The 17,208-nt window shown below is 35.1% G+C and overlaps 1 pseudogene; it reads left to right on the top strand.

The window, feature by feature from the left end:
* Positions 1-7,608: 7,608 nt before the first annotated feature.
* Positions 7,609-16,776, top strand: LOC141724878 (putative E3 ubiquitin-protein ligase ARI8; annotated as a pseudogene).
* The last annotated feature ends 432 nt before the right edge of the window (positions 16,777-17,208 follow it).

Here is a 17,208-nt window from a genome sequence, read left to right as displayed (position 1 = left end):
GGCTACATAAATGTGACCCTTCATGATGGAACTTGATTATTTGGTGATTAATTTTTTAATCATTGTTGAGTGATGATAAGGCATCAATTATTATTGTTTAATCTTTAATAATGGAGTTATATCACAAACTTGTAATACTGGATAGAATGCAGTAACATGTTTGTTGTTAAATAATGTGACGAGGTGGGCAGCTGAAGTGAACCAGATTTACAATTGCTCATGATTCTCCACATTAAAAAACCTAATGGGCCTGGAGTACAGGTTATGGGTCGGCACATAAATTATATTTTTCTGGTTGGATTTTTCCTCCAGTTAAATAATAATTTCACGTGTTGGTGTCGGTCTGCTGCGGCAGTGACACACGAGCCTATTATAGTGATCCATATGATACTTAATACGGCAAATATTGATCTCAGTAGTTATGCTGAACTTCGGAGAGAATCCGAAAAGTTGTTAACCCTAACGCATCAGTTGATCAAGGATCACTGAATGTGGGGTTATTGAAGATTTATGTTCTTCCTTGGGCCTTTTATGGTTGTACCAGTAGGTGAGCCAGAAATGTAGGTTCGTGTGAACCATATAAATATTTTAGAGAAATTCGGTAATTGAATTTTTAATGATAAGAACCACGGGAAGTTCTTTAAACATGATATTAAAATCTTATAGGTTTTAATGAATGACGTAAAACCTGCTCAGATGAGAGGTAGTGACACGATACGTGTTTACTGTCTAGTTTGATAGTAAAACATTTATCACTCGTACTCGTAGTCGAGTCAATATTGAAGCTAAATAGAGAGATGTGTGCTCTATAAACTCAAGGGTAAATCCAACTTAATACAGATAATTAAGATGGTAGTGAATAAATTTGATGATGAATAATCACCGGGCAAATTCTGTTTGCAACGTGAATATTCATGAGGTCGTTGCACCTTACTCGCATTAAATAAATGGAGTAGATGCAGGCTTGAGTTGCGCTCTGAGAGAGATGCAAAACGATTGTGATCAGCTCAGACTATCACTGAATTTGAGGATATTAGTTACGAAGGGCTAATCGTTCCTTAAACATGATACCACAGAAGGAAATAATTAATTTTCCTATTAGTTTTGGAATATTTTCTGACATTCTGTAAAATATTAAAATTGTGGGGGTATCTAAAATATAAAATTATTGAATTTTCTATGAATAGTGGAATGTAATGAAACATTCTTGAAAATAATTGAAATGTGGGGGTATCTCGAAACTTGATACCAATACCTCTGTTGGTAGCATGAGATCCAAAACCAATTGAGATATTTTGGATGGATACATAGACAATGGTTGAGTCTAATAATATCCGATATATGAATCTAATTTTTGAGATTCGTAAGAATACTATTACAGAGTTTAGGAATGCTTATGCGATAAGCTAGTAGATCCTAGTAGATCTGTAATTAAAAGTCATCTAAATGAACTTACGAGTTATTGGATGAATGTGAGGATGAACCTGCAGAGAGCAAAAGACTTGGATAATTGCTAGTCCCGAATGTCTTGATAATTTGCTTGAAGGTGAACTCGTAAATTTAATAGAAGCAATGCGCTTCTCGTATAATTTCTTGATAAGTGAATATATCAAGAGAAAATTTGACTATTACTGAGAGTCAATAAATCAAGATTTTCTAGCACGTGTACTAGAAAATGGATTGTGCATGTTCTCTCTATGTCCTTTGTGGGGGAAAGGATGTTAAGAAATAGAGAGAGTGGTTCTGTTTGACAGAATCTTGTTTAAAAAATATATAGATCTTCTTACGAGATAGAAGCATTAGGACCCAAATGAATTTTTAAATTGGGAAAATATATCTGGGTCTAAAGGAAGTATAAGGTCAGACTGATACAAAAATATTACAGTCGAAAGTGATGACCTTATATAATTTATGAAATATTCTCGAGTTTTGAGAATAAGGTTCATTAAGATGATACTAAAATTATCGTATTGTGAAATTTAAAAGTGCATCAATGAACATTGAGATGGTCTTTCTAAATAGATATTTGGAGAAATATCTATTTACGTGAACCCGGGGGTTGCTCTAGATAAAGCAAGAGTAGAAAGTCTGTATTTTCGGTGATCATGTTGAGTGAAACAACATTGACACGAAATAATGGCATATTAAATTTGATATTGCTATGATAAGCAATGGCTTCAAATAAATGACATGGTTGCCATTTTGAGGACGCTCAAAATTGGTTGCTATATGAATAAGAATTGCCAGTTTAAGGACGCTTAAACCCGGTAATGATGCAAACTGAAATTATTGGTTTTTGGGACGCTAAAAGCTGGTAATATCAATAACAAGTGAAGCCTTAAGTAATACTCCCTCCGTCCCTCCCAAATGTTTACATTTGGGTGGGGCGCGGAGTTTAAGAAAAATGATAAAGTAGTGGAAAAAAGTTGAAAAAATGAGTAAAGTAGTGGGACCGATTAATATTATATGTATAAAGTGGGTATAGTGGAGGAAAGTAGTGGATGTAGTTAATTTAAAAATTATAAAAACTTTACTATTTTTGGAAAATTTTGAAATGTAAACAATTGGAAGGGACATCCAAAAAAGGAAAGTGTACAAATGGGAGGGACAGAGGGAGTAACTAGTAAAGTTATTTCATAAATGTGAAATATGTCAATATGAGATGTCAAACTGATTCAAAATCAGAGAATTGACAAGTGTGCATGTGTTATTTACACATGATATGCAAGTCATAATTGATTGCATGTGAGTGATCTGATCATTACGAGAAGTAATGACAAGAGGATCATCTCTGAAAATCTTGATGAGATTGAAAAGTTTTTATTTGAAGATTACAATCTTCGTGACTTTAAAAGTTTTAGATGATACATGTCACATGTTGGTGATGTGAATTTTGAAGAGATCAACGAAGCTAAAGTTGTCATAACTGGAATGGATTTATATTTATCCAAACGTAGATGAACAAGGATCTCTCAAGAAGGATTGCAAGTTTGTTGTACTTTTTAAAATTGTACAAAATTAGACATAGGCTACACAGTTGGTAAACTGGGTAGATGCACGAGTACAATGGAAATTGGTCACTTGGAAGTGATTGCAATGAGATTTAAGGTGTATGATATGTGCTCGTGAGCTTGGACTGCAATACGAAAGTTATCTAATTGTACTATGTGAATATAGTATGCAAATTAGATATTTGACTTTAAGAACTTAAAAGTCATTCGAGAATACATTTCACACTTAGCAGTCGTGTCATGGAAATCCTAAACTTAGCTCGATTCATGATGGAATACGAGTCTGGTGCATAAAATAAATGCAGTTAAAAGGCTGAGTAGCCACTTTGTAAGGATATTCCTAAATGACAAGGAAAATGTGTCTTCAATATGCATATATCGTGTAATCAATATGCAAATTGGGAGATCACATTATTGTGTATGAAATGGTATGTCTCACATCTATGATGAGGACATAATACCATTAAACAACTATTCTCAATGAGAATTATCATGATTGACTATGTAAAGTCAAATGATAATGTTTGGATCCACTAACCAGATGGTTAAACTGAGCGAATCTGTTTAAGACAAGGGAATCTAGTTAGACCGAGAGATAGTTGTCAAATCATCGAGAGGAATGAGCCTTGCCTATTGCTTAACGGCGTCATGGTGGACACCCAACCTTGCTGACTGGAGATCCCAAGAACTTGGTTCAATGGGACAACTAAATCATGATGACCAAATCACTGTGGGGGTAACCCCTGGCCTTTTTCTATGATGATGAAACAGTGAGACCCGTAAGGTACGAGATTAAGCTTTATGCTTTTAATGATCTTTGACGAATACAAGGATTTCAAGTTTGAATACATAATATTCGGTTGAGTAAACGCGGGTTACTCTATAAGATAAAGATCACCTATGTAAGAGAGAAGTATGGCCGCTTCAAAGGAGAATTGTGAGGCACAATTCTTTATAAACTCTTGCAGAACCAGGACGATGTTCCAGGGCCAAAATGGACATAATCATGAGAACTGAATGAGTCAGGAAAGATATAGTGATGAGTATGTCATCGTTTACACAAACGGTCGAACAGTTCAAGGACATCGCGTCATACTGTCTACCAGTAAAGTAGATATACTTATTCGAGCGAAGGTTCAAGGAGCATTCTCTACCTATCGTATGCTATATCTGACCGCCGGAACTATCACCAAGTCAAGCTCCGCGTCTGTCTGTCTATGTGGTGTCTATGTGGTGCGTGCTACTGGACCATCAATCTCATTTGTGGGGGATTGTTGGACAAACTTAGTATTTTAGACTAAGTTGTGAATCATTTTGAGACTCTATATGAGTGAGACACATTATGTGTTAGTGGTGTGTATTTATTGGAACGTATTCTTCTCTTCGAGGGGATTCCAACGCATATTAACACGCTCAAAATAAGTAAAAGGTGAATGAGAACTGATGTTCCAAAGTTTTACCTTTTAATATGAAAAGTGGTTTTGTACCACATCGAGAGTAGCACAAACCTATTCCTTAGTTTTTCTTATAAATACCATGTATCACATCGAAAAGAAAAACAAGTCCTTTCAAGCCTCTCTTTATAAATAGAGTCTTAGGGCACCAGTATTATTAAGTCAAGAATATAAGAGTCATCTCTTTCATTCTTGGTCTCTTTAGTCTTAAATTTTTTCAATATTCCGGTGATAGTTCTCAGGCTCAGTTCAAGTTCGCTGAGAGTATATTCGATCTATCGATTATACTAGTATCTCGTTTTATCCTGGGAAGCAGGTCGCTAAACACGGATGGTGCGGGGCGAAACTGCTTTAAGGAGACAGTTTTCTGGACTCGAGATTAAATCCAATCTCTGTTTGTTTTCTCAAACCCTTCTCCTAATTTAATTGTTAATTCTTATATGCTTATGTGATTTAAGAATTAGCAATGTTCTTATGAATTAGTTATATATTCAATCCAAATTGACACTTGCCAGAGCACGAGCTTGCCAAGAGGCAGTTCTTTGAGTATTTGCAAGGTATAAAATTTCCCTGATGTTTATCATGTAATTTAGCAGGTGTTGTAAATCTCACTAACAAATATAGCAACATAGAAACAAGTGTATAAAGAATTTAGCAAGTTTAGGCCAAGACCACAGTTAACAAAACAAAGCATGCAGGTAAACAAAATCAGTAACTGAAATAACGAAGAGAGAAAGAAAGATGTACCCGAAACCATAGCTTTTAACAGTGACTGAAATAAAGGTTCACAGATACAAAATGCCAAGAAAAATGATCACAGCTGAGTCACCAGGCCTTGCTCGAAGTCCTGACTGCTCTTGAAGAGAATATTGCCCCTACCTGCTGCGTTTGGGATGCGCACAATATCTTCACCAGGATAAAACAGCTCGGAGTTTATGTTAACAGCAGCAACAAAAGCTCCACTTCGACCAGCACCTCAGTCGCCGGAAAATATTAGCACTTCAGGACTTGTGGGAGAGAAATGCAGAGAGGTTGATAGGAGAGGAAAAATGAACAGCTTTTCACATTAACACCCACATTATTATCAGAACTTAAGTTAAGTTCTGATTTGATTCAGAAGTTCTTAAGTTCTGATTCTGATATCAGAACTTGTTATAGAACCCGACCCGCCCCGGTGTGGTGCGTGGCGGGGCGCGCGCGTAAAGCACACAACAACACAATGGACCATCACACACCTTAGTAGTTGTATACTACTCATGTGGGCACAACCCCCTTTATTTATTTCAATGTGGGACAAACATTCTCAAATTTTTCAAGCTTTTCCAAACTACTTTCAACTCTCATTTCATATGGATTTCATTAAGAAAATTCTTAAAACCATACATGAAAATTTAAGCTCAATATCATTGAACAATTTCCAATCATTAGATTTTAGGATTAACATCAAGAACATAATTAAATTAAACTCTAAAATCCTAATTTTCTAACGGCAGGAACTTATGTTTATTGGGTTGGTAATTTATTCTTGTTTTTCATTTGTTGAACAGGTGAAGTTGAGGCTAATTTAGAAAGGCTCCATCAGTGCGCAGAGAAGGAATTACAGAATTACCTCGGTGATGGTACATCTTAAGATTTTCGTGGTTTTCGTACAAAACTGGCTGGATTGACTAGGTATATATTGTGTAAGATATTTATTTGCTGTTATATTGAAACAAAATGAAATGCAAAAGAAATTGCTGTATGCACTTTACTGATGGGCAGAAAGGGGCTTTGAAGGAAGGCTATTTAGCAGGGTGGACTGGAGATTTACTGAGTTGTCCCAGTCTGGGTGCGCTCACTAAATCAAGCTAACCCTATGAATTAATAAGTTGTCAGTCAGTTAATAGTCTTTTTCTATTGAGCAACATACATGCTTAAAATTAGTAGGTGTTTAGTCCCTCTTCATTGAGCTTCTGTATCTGAAGATTTACTTCGAAAATTGCTATGGGATGTTATGGGAGTATGAAACTCTAGGTGAACTCTAGAAGTTAATGATTTTGTAAACCAAGATCAGTCTGCAAGTAGCTTATAACTTGTCAATATGTGGAATATTCTTGGGGAAATTTGGCAATGTGTAAAATGAGATATTGGACTGTTTCTTGGGGGCGAGTTTTAACATCAGAGCTCATTCTGCAAAGGGTTTGTAGGCTAGTGAATTGTTAAAGTTTGTTTATTTATGTTATATACAAAGAGTGCTTGTTTTCAAATTAGTAGATGCTGGAACACGTGTACTGTCATCAGTTAAAAGCAATTAGTTTGGGTACTTTGTTAGCCTCTTCTTTGGGTTTCTTTAGTAGGGTTGGATTTTAAGCTAGGCACTACTACATGGGCCATGAATCAACGAAATTATATGAAGAGTCTTGTTAAAAACTTAAACGGAAAAGAGTGCGCAGGCCGCAGGTAGAACTTGAACATATGGGAAGTCTTTGTGCTAGAGTTTTTAGAAGTTATCCTAAAGATTTTGTAATTGACCTAGCAGTTTAAAACTGGGAGAGGTCCTCTTCCATGCAAGGAACTGAAATTTCTGAGGTTGTTTTGTTTTAAACCCAATGAATCGTAATCCCACCATCTATCTAAGCTATATGGATCTGGAGTTCTGTTTTCATGTCTGTGTTCACAATATTTGCAAGTTTACCTGATGATACCGCATCAGTTGCCTTTTGCATTATCTTGTACTTGGCTTCTTTTTTGTTGTCGGAGAAACAATCTGAGTTTGCAGTATATTGTACTTGACTTTCTTTTTAGTTGTTTGAAAAAGGATATGTGAGTGAGCATGTATTGCGCAAGCTATGTAAACACTAAAGCATACAGCTGTACCTGGTTAACATTATGAAAACGTAGTCAGTTGCCCACTTGTCAATATGCACCAATTGAAGCTAGGCTCTGAAGAGAAGCTGCTATTAATATATTGCAGTACCTTGTTTTTTTTTATTCTTGTTACAAAATAATTTTCTGGGAAAATTTTGTTGATACATCACTTAACATGCTATTGAATGCCACAACAGTGTCACGCGAAATTACTTCGAAAACTTGGTCAGAGCACTGGAGAATGGTTTATCGGATGTTAATTCTATAGGAGCCTCTAGCAAGACTACAAGCTCAAAATGTGTTGCAGGGAGTCAGATGTGTCAGATATGCAGCCAACGCAGATAACTTGCTCAAATTTTTACGTCAGGATTAAATGTCTCATAAACAAAGACTTCAGTGAAGCAGTAAAAAAAGAAAGGCTGGTATAAGAATGTCTGGCTGATATCCGTGATTAGCTTTTGCGAAAAAGAATCACTTGGCAGACTGATTTGTAGTTGCTACTTGTTTCTGGAAGGGGTCAAGACAGAAAAACAGGACAAGGGTCATGGTTTAAGTCTTATGTATAAAATGTTTTTGTCCGTTTTGTGAATAGCATCTGTATGTTAACTTGTAACTTTAAGGTCATGGTCTGGGAACTGTTGTAACTCTTCATCTGCCTATGTTGTACTATTTTGGATTATCATAATAGCCGAATGCTATGCGAATGTACTGGTTTGAAAAGGGTTTCATAGTAGAAATTTAGTGATCTTGGTGGCCATGTCAAGTTGTATGCATCAAGTATTGGTGGAGTCCTGCTTGTGCAGGAGCTATAACTTATGCGCAAGTCAATTTTTGCTTTTCTTAATATATGTTTGGGATTTTGGGTTACTGTTGAAATATTTTGCATATTGAGAGTTTTTTTTGTGGTCTTGAAATTCTTTGTAGCTCTCTTTTGAAAAAATGAATCTTTACTTTTCCATGTTTGATATTTTGACATTTGGCTGAACCTCGTGCATAGGTGTTATTAATTACGCTGCAGCAGTTTGAACGTTCATTTTCTTTTCTTGTGTAGTTCAAGTGGTGTCCTGCTCCAGGATGTGATTGTGCTGTTGAATTTGATGTTGGAAGTGGCAGCCATGACGTGTCATGTCTTTGCTCATATAGCTTTTGTTGGAATGCGAGTTCCTCTACTATAAACTCTCCTTTTTATTTATTAGCTGACAATGGGTCACAAGGTATAATTTCAAATTACTGTTACAGTGTACGGAGGAAGCTCATCGTCCAGTGGACTGCGAGACTGTGGCCAAATGGATATTAAAAAATACAGCTGAATCTGAAAATATGTATTGGTAAAGTTATTACTTTTGGATAGTTTTTAGGAAATTATTTCAGCACTTCCCATTCTCTGCATTGACTATCACAGGTCATGATCATCATCAGTTGTATCTTAGGCGTAAGACTCTTCTCTCAAGCGTAGGCCTTCTACATAATTTATATACTAACTTTCTAACCGTAGGATTCATTTTGTGAAAAGAATCCTCCTTGACTGGTAAAAGGATACTAACAAACTATTATGGATGCCTCTCTCCCACCCCCCCTCTCACACATACACACATTGACACTCACACTCAAGTCTAGGCGAGCTAGTTTATATTTCTTTCCTGGTATAATATCTATATACTCAAAAAGAAAAGCCATGTGCACCACAGCTCTGCATCTATGTTTATATAAAAGTCTGTCATCTATGTTTTACTTGTTTGTACTGAAACTGTTTCCTTTTATTGTGATGAAGTGCTTTAGAAGTTGGATTTTTCAATTGATGATGTTCTATTATTATGACACAGGATACTTGCTAATTCGAAGCCTTGTCCCAAATGTAAGAGACCAATTGAGAAAAACCAAGGTTGCATGCACATGACTTGCACACCACCGTGCAAATTTGAGTTTTGCTGGTAAGCGGCAAGTTTTGTTAGATGTATTGCATACTTTTCTTTGATGGTCTGTTGAAGTGTCCACTGCTCTCTTATGATCTTAATGTGTTCATAGAAGTTTCACATCTTGGATCTGCGGCAAAAATAATTAGCTTGTTTTTGTTTTCTCCTACAAATAACTAATTTTACATCTAGCAGTCGGCCAATCTCATAGTCTTACCGATTTGATGGGCAGGTTATGTCTTGGTGTCTGGTCTGATCACGGGGAGAGAACTGGTGGCTTTTATGCAAGTAACCATTATGAAGCAGCAAAACAAGAGGGAGTGGTAAGGTTTGTTGCTTTGATGTCATGTACTTGCTGAGAATATGCATATAAATTAATTTCCTACGTATTATATTTTTCGCAGTATGATGAATCTGAGAAGAGAAGGGAGATGGCTAAGAACTCGATACACTCATTATTACGAGCGGTGTGCTACCAACCAGTCGGTATGTTCAAGTTTGTCACTTATATCTCCACTTCTCCTGTTATATAGTATAGTCATTATAAAAATCAAAGGTCATCCAAGTCTCTTTATTCCGATAGTGGTCAGTTACCCTGCCTCTACTGAGGTTCGAATCCTCAATCTTTTGTTACCAAGAGAAAAGGTGTATACACTAGGAGATATTAGGGATAACTCCTATTGGAAGTAGGAACTGTTCCATTATCTTTGTGAAAGTTATTTTCCTTGAAATGGAGAATATAGGTATGGTTCATAGTATCTTTAAGGAGTAATTTACGATTTGTTATCCTGGATGTCCACTAATGTTCATTCAGTTGGCTATATTATTTAAGTTGAGAAAGGACCGGTTCTGTTCATTCCATTTTATAGTTATTACTTCTCTTCTAAAACCTGTATCCACTAGCATAACAAAGAATTCAGAGAAGCAGTAAAAGGCAAGGCTAGTATAAAAAAGTTTGTGAGTCAGTCGTGATTAGCTTGTGCGCAGAAGAATCACTAGGCACTAGGCAGTCTGATTTGTAGTTGCAACTTGTTTGGGAAGGGGTGAAGAAAGAAAATCAGGATAAAGGGCATGGTTTGAGGCTTATGCATATGTTGTATTTGTCCTTTTTGTTTATATATAGCGTCTGTTAGTTCGGTTATAACTTAAGGGGTCATGGTCTGTGAACTGTTGTAAATCTCCAGCTGCCTATGATATATTATTAAGGATAATTATATATAATGAATACATGCAAATGTACTGGTTTTAGTTGTTTCGTATGTGTTCTTTTCCCATGGGGAGTAGTGGAACTTAATAGTGACAATTCATAGATTATTAAAACTTTTGAGCTGTAGCTAATGTTTATTTATTTTCTTTAAATGCAGTTTAGATAAGTACTCATTTTATTACATATGCTCAGTGCACACTTGAATACTTGTGTTAGGAATTTTATACAAATAGATTCCAATTCTCGTTTTTTTGTACTTCAGTAATCGAAAATGGACTATGGCTATTTGTTATCAATGTATTAGTTTATTTTTGGATATTTCTCTGTTGTAAATCTGTTTAAATGATTTGCTTACAAGTAATCTGACATTTTAACCTTTTCAATGGCAGTCGAGGCAGAAAGCCCTTGCAGATTTACATAAAATGCAAACTGTGCATGTATGAACAAAACTTTATTTTTAGTTGTGATATAATATGACCTAGACTAGAGTTATGATTGTATCATTTGTATAACCTCTCATTTTTTATTTGCAAGCAAAATGTAAAATAGAATTTGAAGCCATTGTGGATAGATTTAACTTGATTTTTTTGTTCCACAACCTACATTTCTAAAGAATAGCTGCTTTGATCTTTTAGCACATTGATTGAGGTGCTTGAAAACATAATTATACTCATTATTAAAGTTAAAAGTTTATATCAAATCAATATTTGATGGGAAACTTTATTTGATATAGAAATTTGATTTTTATATTAATTTTGAATAGTTTATTTTGCAGCACAACACATGCGGACCAAAAATCAGAGGGACTGTTGTTTAGGAATGGAGGCAGTATCATTTGGCTTGTAATTTACATCTACTTTTGAGTTGGTCAGAAGTTTCTAATTTTTAAATGATAATGAAGATAAATTAGAAAATTTAAGCACAAGTACACAGCTATAAATCTTTAAAACATTATTCTTTATCCAGTCAAATTAATCTCTTAAACTACATCATTGCATGCATTTAGTTGTTGAGCTCTCTTGACAAGAACAGCGTATTCTTTATACTGAATTGGTGTATGGAGTGATCTTGTTTCTGTCACCAAAAGTAGAGTAAGTGTCAATTTAGCCATATTGTTTTTTGGGCTGCTACATCCCCGTAAGGACTTAAATTGATCTATAAGTACTCTCTCCCCTGCTTTTTGTAAGTTTTGTTTTTCTGTTTTTTCCAGCTTGAAAAACTTAGTGAGAAGCAGAAGATACCAGAGTCACAATTGAAGTTTGTGTTGGAAGCATGGTCACAGGTATGTCTAAGTTTCTTGATCTTAACTCTTGCTATTCCCGTGCCCTCTCCTTTCAGTGTCCACAACTTGTTTACAAACAAGTTTCTGTGGCTTTTAGACCACTATGTTCCTAGTCTTCATGATATAGTGTGAATTAGCAAGATATAAAGAAGTGTAATTAGAAATTGTGGTATATAACGAAGATAATAGCAAAAGATAAATTTACTACACCAAGGATTATGCCAAGGATTTCTCAAAATGTAAAATAGATGAATATAAAGAAGTAATGAAAAGTAAATCTTAATCAGTAATCAAATATTAATATTCATTTGCAATCCATACATGTTCCTAAATATCAACAAGAGAGTAGTGATGATCTCACTAGAATAAAGCATATATTACACTAACCGGGTTTACTCATCTTTGCATCATAAATTAACTTAGATACTAGTGCACATTTGGTGAACCAAGCTATGTAAACACTACTAATTATTCAACTCTTTTTTCTAGAACTTTTGATCTCCTATATACTTTTAGAAGTTCATCTATTATCTCATTTTTTAGGGTTTTTTACTAATATGTCCCATTATAAAAGTCCATTTATAAATATATCCCATTTATAATTATATTTATAAATATATTCTATATTAGAACTTTTCTATAATTTTAGATTAACCATAGTTAATTACACAAGTGCATGTTTTTAAATGACATAAATAACCCTACAAATGACTTGGAGAATATAAATATTAACATTTGGTAATTAGGAGATGTATACAATCCAATAAATTTTAAACTTTGGTGGTTTCACTTAGGTAGTGATTTGTGATCACAATGGAAAAGAAATATCATTTTATTTCACCTTAGCTCAACTTGATGCAACCAGGAACAATCAATTTTGATCGGTAAAATTTTAAAAATTGAAAATCATTTTACACCCCCGTTAAATTGATGCAACACTCAATTACAATGGTAAAATTATAAAAATTAAGAAATTGATAGTACATGGTCTGCCCCCGCCTATGTGTACACTAAGAAAAATGCAACAATTATTGCGAGGCCAAGTTAAGTTTTTAAACATTGAACCTTAAATTTAAAAAATCCCAGAGCCCATTGATAGTAATAAAAAAACCAACCAACCACCATACATTCCTGTGTCAAATATGGTGAAACAAAAATTGATAGAGACCCAATGATTTTATGTTCGGTGGAACAAGTGATTTTTTTAAATTGTATTGTATTATATTAGGGGCATTTTAGTACATATGCTCATATTGATGAGATTATTATACATGTATGAGGGTTATACGTCAGTTTAAGTTAACTATAGGACATATTTATGATTATTGAACAAAAGGGGACTCATTCACAAACTAACTCATTATTTTGGGATGTTTTATACAAATTCCCCAATTTTTAAACATTTATGTTTCCTACAAGAAGTTAAGAATGAATCCCAGTTTAGCATTAACCAGTCCAAAAACTGTCTTCTCTTTTATGTTACTTCTATCGAATGTAGGCGAGTGTTGAAATGGACGTATGATTATGGATTCTATTTGCCAGAGCACGAGCTTGCCAAGAGGCAGTTCTTTGAGTGTTTGCAAGGTATAAATTTCCATGGTTTTTATCATGTAATTTAGCAGGAACTTATGTTTATTGGGTTGGTAATTTATTTCTGTTTTCATTTGTTGAACAGGTGAAGCTGAGGCTAATTTAGAAAGGCTCCATCAGTGCGCAGAGAAGGAATTACAGAATTGCCTCGGTGATGTCTAAATTTCTTAATCTTAACTCTTGCAATTCCTGTGCCCTCTACTTTCAGTGTCCACAACTTGTTTCCAAACAAGTTTCTGTGGCTTTTAGACCACTTATGTTCCTAGTCTTCATGATGTAGTGTAAATTAGCAAGATATACAGAAGAGTAATTAGAACTGTGGTATATAATGAAAATAACATTAAAAGATATACTTAGGAAATTAATAGCATAACATTTACTACACTAAGGATTATGCTAAGGATTTCTCATAAAGTAAAATATACGAATATAAAGAAATAATAAAAAGTAAATCTTAATCAATAATCAAATATCAATTCTCATTTGTAATCCATACATGTTCCTATATATCAACACGAAGAGAGCAGTGATGATCTCACTAGAATAAAGCATAAATTGCACTAACCGGGTTTAATCATCTTTGCATAATAATGAACTTAGATACTAATGCACATTTGGTGAACCAAGCTATGAAAACACTACTAATTATTCAACGATTTTTGTCCTAAAACTTTTGGTCTCCTATATACTTTTAGAAGTTCATCTAATATCTCATTTTTTAAACATTTATGTTTCCTACAAGAAGTTAAGAATGAATCCCAGTTTAGCATTAACAAGTCACCGAAACTGTCTTCTCTTGTAAGTTATTTCTGTAAGCCAGATGGATTTTATGTTCAGATATAAGAAAGTGGTGGTTCCATTCAACTTGGACAGGGTATGTTTCCCACTTACATGTTGATACAGTACGAATTGAAAGCTAAAGAATATACCTCTTACACTTTGAAGCAGCAGATCTCTGATTCTTTACTTTAGACCATTTTACATTGTGCATGAATTGATTAACAGTTCCCTTGGTATTTTTGTGCTGGCAGATTGTCGAATGTAGGCGAGTGTTGAAATGGACGTATGCGTATGGATTCTACTTGCCAGAGCACGAGCTTGCCAAGAGGCAGTTCTTTGAGTATTTGCAAGGTATAAATTTCCCTGGTGTTTATCATGTAATTTAGCAGGAACTTATTTTTGTTGGGTTGGTAATTTATTTCTGTTTTCATTTGTTGAACAGGTGAAGCTGAGGCTATTTTAGAAAGGCTCCATCAGTGCGCAGAGAAGGAATTACAGAATTACCTCGGTGATGGTACATCTGAAGATTTTAGTGGTTTTCGTACAAAACTGGCTGGATTGACTAGGTATATATTGTGTAAGATATTTATTTTCTGTTATATTGAAACAAAATGAAATGCAAAAGAAATTGCTGTATGCACTTTACTGATGGGCAGAGAGGGGCTTTGAAGGAAGGCTATTTAGTAGGGTGGACTGGAGATTTACTGAGTTGTCCCAGTCTGGGTGCGCTCACTAAATCAAGCTAACCCTATGAATTAATAAGCTGTCAGTCAGTTAATAGTCTTTTTCTATTGAGCAACATACATGCTTAAAATTAGTAGGTGTTTAGTCCCTCTTCATTGAGCTTCTGTATCTGAAGTTTTACTTCGAAAATTGCTATGGGATGTTATGGGAGTATGAAACTCTAGGTGAACTCTAGAAGTTAATGATTTTGTAAACCAAGATCAGTCTGCAAGTAGCTTATAACTTGTCAATATGTGGAATATTCTTGGGGAAATTTGGCACTGTGTAAATTGAGATATTGGACTGTTTCTTGGGGGCGAGTTTTAACATCAGAGCTCATTCTGCAAAGGGTTTGTAGGCTAGTGAATTGTTAAAGTTTGTTTGATTTATGATATATACAAAGAGTGCTTGTTTTCAAATTAGTAGATGCTGGAACACGTGTACTGTCATCAATTAAAAGCAATTAGTTTGGGTACTTTGTTAGCCTCTTCTTGGGGTTTCTTTAGTAGGGTTTGATTTTAAGCTAGGCACTACTACATGGGCCATGAATCAACGAAATTATACGAAGAGTCTTGTTAAAAACTTAAACGGAAAAGAGTGCGCAGGCCGCAGGTAGAACTTGAACATATGGGAAGTCTTTGTGCTAGAGTTTTTAGAAGTTATCCTAGAGATTTTGTAATTGACCTAGCAGTTTAAAACTGGGAGAGGTCCTCTTCCATGCAAGGAACTGAAATTTCTGAGGTTGTTTTGTTTTAAACCCAATGAATCGTAATCCCACCGTCTATCTAAGCTATATGGATCTGGAGTTCTGTTTTCATGTCTGTGTTCACAATATTTGCAAGTTTACCTGATGATACCGCATCAGTTGCCTTTTGCATTATCTTGTACTTGGCTTCTTTTTTGTTGTCAGAGAAACAATCTGAGTTTGCAGTATATTGTACTTGACTTTCTTTTTAGTTGTTTGAAAAAGGATATGTGAGTCAGCATGTACTGCGCAAGCTATGTAAACTATAAAGCATACAGCTGTACCTGGTTAACATTATGAAAACGTAGTCAGTTGCCCACTTGTCAATATGCACCAATTGAAGCTAGGCTCTGAAGAGAAGCTGTATTAATATATTGCAGTACCTTGTTTTTTTTCATTCTTGTTACAAAATAATTTTCTGGGAAAATTTTGTTGATACATCACTTAACATGCTATTGAATGCCACAACAGTGTCAAGCGAAATTACTTCGAAAACTTGGTCAGAGCATTGGAGAATGGTCTATCAGATGTTAATTCCATAGGAGCCTCTAGCAAGACAACAAGCTCAAAATGTGTTGCAGGGAGTAGCAAAACAAAAAGTGGGAGAGGAAAAAGCTTGTTCCGGATTGGAGGATCAAGCAAAGGCGCTGAGGATCCAGGAAGTTGGGCTTGTGATCAGTGCACTTATCTGAATCCTTCCAGGTCTGCAACGGTGTGTCAGATGTGCAGCCAACGCAGATAACTTGCTCAAATTTTTATGTCAGGATTAAATGTCTCATAAACAAAGACTTCAGTGAAGCAGTAAAAAAAGAAAGGCTGGTATTAGAATGTCTGGCTGATAGCCGTGATTAGCTTTTGCGAAAAAGAATCACTTGGCAGACTGATTTGTAGTTGCTACTTGTTTCTGCTACTTGTTTCTGGAAGGGGTCAAGAAAGAAAAACAGGACAAGGGTCATGGTTTAAGTGTTTTGTATAAAATGTTTTTGTCTGTTTTGTGAATAGCATATGTATGTTAACTTGTAACTTTAAGGTCATGGTCTGGGAACTGTTGTAACTGTTCATCTGCCTATGCTGTACTAATTTGGATTATCATAATAGCTGAATGCTATGCGAATGTACTGGTTTGAAAAGGGTTTCATAGTAGAAATTTAGTGAGTGGTGGCCATGTCAAGTTGTAAGTTGTATGCATCAAGTATTTTATTTCCTATCTTGCTTTCCTTTATATCAACCTCCTTGGTTGGATGAAACTGTTTGCTGAGAGTGCGTAATCTCCAATTGCATGCTTAATCTGGTAAAGAGGATGATGCGTATTGGAGACAAAGTAGAAAAATGGATGAGCATGTTGTGTATCACGAATAATCATGTTATCGTCGTGTTTTTTTTTTTTTTTTATTTGTGGTTGCAGCTCTTTGTATGGGAAGTACATGCGTCAAGTTGTGATCAAAGCCTCGAGGCCCTCAACAAACTAAAAAAACACTAATGACATGTATACTCTCAATGCATTAAAAGCCAGAAACTTGAGCAAAAGTGTAAAAGTATTTTATTTATCATACACAAATTAAGGATGAAAAGAGAACGATATGTAAGAATATTAAACATGTAAGAAAGATGTAAATAGATGCTTGAGATTAAAGCTAATTAAGGATGAACAGAGAA

This window comes from Apium graveolens, chromosome 1 (assembly GCF_009905375.1).
Source record: "Apium graveolens cultivar Ventura chromosome 1, ASM990537v1, whole genome shotgun sequence".
NCBI lineage: Eukaryota > Viridiplantae > Streptophyta > Magnoliopsida > Apiales > Apiaceae > Apium > Apium graveolens.
This window is presented reverse-complemented; position numbering and strand designations above follow the sequence as displayed.